The sequence below is a fragment of the Trichechus manatus genome, unplaced genomic scaffold, assembly GCF_000243295.1.
Source record: "Trichechus manatus latirostris isolate Lorelei unplaced genomic scaffold, TriManLat1.0 scaffold00022, whole genome shotgun sequence".
Taxonomy (NCBI): Eukaryota; Metazoa; Chordata; class Mammalia; order Sirenia; family Trichechidae; genus Trichechus; species Trichechus manatus.
The window spans coordinates 5,722,379-5,726,359 of NW_004443958.1; positions in this window are offsets into that span (position 1 = coordinate 5,722,379).

Here is a 3,981-nt window from a genome sequence, read left to right on the forward strand (position 1 = left end):
AATAGCAGCACAATTGGAAGAGCATAGTCGACGTCACTGAACTGTGCATGTAGAAATTTTTGAAGTGGTGTATCTTTGGTTATGTATATTTTCACCAAAAAAAAAAAAGGTCAAGAAGGGAGAGGTTTGACATGTTGTGGGGTTGTTAACCAACGTCATAAAACAATATGTGTACTACTGTTTCATGAGAAACTATTTGTTCTGTAAGCCTTCGCCTGAAGTACAATAAAAATAAAAAAGAAAGAAAATGCTTAGCAGTACATGAAGATCTTTAGAAAAAAGCTGAAAATCCACAAAAGCATTTGTCTTTAGTGTTTCAAGAACGTCTGTACATGTTCAACCATGTTACACTCACTGGTAAAGTTCTTAAGGTGGATTAGACAGTGGCAAAGACATTTCTCCTTGTATTAAAACAACGGATTATGAAAGTAGATATATTAGATCATAATTTTAGTTTTTATAGAAATTGTCCATATTGGAAGGATCTACATCTCAAAGGATCAAGTAGGAGCTCCAGGACGTAAGGCTGCTAATGATAGCTGACTGTGAAGCCAGGTGCACGTGCCATTAGAGGGTTAACTTGCCAGTTGTGTGGTTTTATTTGTCGGTTTGTTTTTGATAGTTATTGTTTTTTTTAGTGCTCTGGTTTCCAGTTTCCATAGTTTTGTGTGATCTCCCCTCACCTTATTTTCCCCACGGGACCTGTTATTTTTAGTGTACAATTTTGCAGAATGTAAGGTTTTCCAATAACGCAAATATGGCATTACAGCAGAAACACCCATATCTCTCTTTTATGCCACTATCTCTACCTAAAAAAGAACCAGGATTTTATCTGGCTGCTGGATCATGTTGGAAAACTTTTGAAGGCAAGGAAAATATGTATTTTTCCCGTATTTGAACTGACTTCTATAGGGTCTAGTCAGTTGGGAACTTAGAGCTTATTCTGGTCTTAAATGAAGATGTAATTTGTCTTCCATCAGCAGAAAACATTCTTAAACCATCTACATACGTTTCATAGGGGTTAGTATTGCCACTTCCCCAATTTTTGTATTTGGGTCTGTAGTAGTTACAAATCATTTCATGAAAACTTCGTAGCCCTTTCTCTGTTTGAGATTTATGATCCTAACATCCCCAGGAACCTGGCCATCAGATCTCCTTGTCCGTTTCTCCAGTCTCCCCTAGTGAAACCATTGCACCACCAGGGCTCCTTAGTGTCCTAGGGGATTTTATATACAAATTTTTCTGATTACATATACACATACAGGGTGGCGTTGTTGTTGCATACTGTCCAGTTGATTCTGATTTGTAGCAACTCCATGTGACAGAGTAGAAATGCCCCATAGGGCTTCCTAGGTTGTAATCTTTACGAGAGCAGATCGTTAGGTCTTTTCTCCCATGGAGCTGCTAGGTAAGTTCGAACCACTGGCCTTAAGTCCTTGCGCCATCAGGGTTCCTGACATAAAGGGTACACTTCTCTAAAATCCTAGAGAGGTATGCGGATTAGGTCCTACCATGACCTTGCCTTACAGCCATATTTATGCATAGACATCTGTTCACTTAAAAGTGTATTGTTCCTCTCAGTGAAGAGCCAGGTTATCCAAGAGTGGATTAGTACCACCTTCTGCAAAAGTAATCTGAAAACCATTAGCTGTAGGTTTGCTCTCAAGGAAGGTGTTCTCCTTCACAACCCACACACACACACACACACACACACACACACACACACACATTAATATGACAAGAACCCTTTATTTTCTTTTACTGGTAAAATAAAAGAGAGAAACCTCCAGAAAACCAGCTTGAAATCCTGATTTTGTCTATCTGTGTGACCCTGAGAAAATTACTGACCCTCTGGAAAACCACCTTCAAATTCTGATTTTGTCCATCTGTGTGACTTTGAGAAAATTACTGACCCACAGTGTGCTCCAGTTCCCTCATCTCTAAAACGGGCTAATAATAGTACAAACTCACAATAATTCAGAATTATTGTATTGTGAGAATTAAGGTAAGTAAGATGATTAAAGTAAATTCCTTTACAAAACCAAAAAAAAAAAAAAAAAAACCAAACCCGTTGCCGTCGAGTCATTTCAGACTCATAGCAATCCTATATGACAGAGTAGAGCTGTCCCATAGGGCTTCCAAGGAGCAGCTGGTGGATGCGAACTGCCGACTTTTCGTTAGCAGCCGAATTCTTAACCACTGCACCACCAGTGCTCTAAATCCCTTTACAGTGCCTGATAAATAAGAAAAAAACAAACAAAAACAAACCTATCGCTGTCGAGTTGATTCTGACTCATAGTGACCCTATAGGACAGAGAACTGCCCCACATGGTTTCCAATGCTCTAAATCTTTATAGAAGCAGACTGCCACATCTTTCTCCGGAGGAGCAACTGGTGGGTTCAAACTGCCGACCTTTTGATTAGTAGGTGAGCACTTAACCACTGCACCACCAGGGCTCCTTAATACTTAGTAGATGTTCAATAAATGTTTTCTACTCATATGATTAAGTAAAAACAAACAAAAAAAAAGTCAAACTACTAAGATTGAAGGATAAATATGAAGGTTAAGGGCACTCCAAGAAGGCCACTTAAACTAGAGACGTAGATTCAGAGAATGTTCTCCTGAGAGATAATGCTTGCACTGGACTATGCAGACATTATCTATGTGAACAATGGAGTAAATTGTTCCAGAGAGAACCTGTCCAAAGTCATGGAACCAATAGAGTGAATGGCAAATTCAAAGAAATGCAAACGATTGGGAATTTACCTGAAGGATTAATAAAGTTGACAGAGAAGCATATGATCTTGGAACTTGTATTTCTACTGGTGTTACTTATTACATTGTTTTGTAATTGCTTGGATATTTGACCTTCTCCTCTACTAGAATGTAAGGCTCATGATGGCAGGGACTATGTCCATCTTGTTCGGGGTTGTATCTCAGGCAACTTGCACAGCGTCTAGGACATAGAAGGAACTCAATAAATATTTGAAGAAATAAATAAATATTATTCATTTTACCAATATTGACTTCATGAGTCTATGCTTGTCTAAAAACACATGGTAGATCTAATATCAAACCCAGAACTCCTGTCACCCTTCTCGCTGATGACCACTTGCATTGCAAGTGGCCAAGAGCTGCCATTGGATAATATAAGAGATGAGTGATAAGTGGCCATATAATAACATCCAATACAGCCATGGGCATTTAACCACCCTGTAGGCAGCCGGCCATATAATAACATCCAATACAGCCATGGGCATTTAACCACCCTGTAGGCAGCCTGAAATCTCTAAATTAGCAATGCAGTATGATCTTTTCTCGTATTACTTGGTAATTAAGAATTGGAGCACAGGAGTACATAAATTGTAGACTTTGAATTCTATTCTGGTAACTAGAAAGAATCAATACACCTCTAAGAACTAAGCAGCTCTTTTCTCACTTCCAGAAGGTCCAAATCCCTTCATTGTGAAACTTTATTAGAAGAGTATCACAATACTAATACCCAGGAGTAGGAGGCATGGCCATTACAATAAAAGACCTGAAGAACACAGAGTTAAGCCAACAGGAAACATGAATCCATTTAACTATCTCAGAGGCAGGAGATTAAGAAAGTCTAAGGTAGCCCATAGCACATTCAGATGGAAATAAGACTTTGTCATGAGAACTTTGTAAGAGGTACCACTTACATGGTCCACTGGTCTAATCCTAAGTGTCTTGACTTTGATAGTGAGTGGGGTCAAACTTGTTAAAGATGTCCATGTTCGATACCTGAGGAGGTCTCTAACGCAGGCATTTGTAAAGATGAGTGAGGATTATTTGAAAACTTTTGAACTCACATGAAATAATGATAACTAATACAGTTTACGGTAGAATTACCTCAACATAATTATTTATAATAAGCTATAAGTAATATTCAGAATTCTAAGTCTTCATTATTAGTAACAAGGCCAGTGCGTTTGAGGGAAAATTTTTTCTTCTTC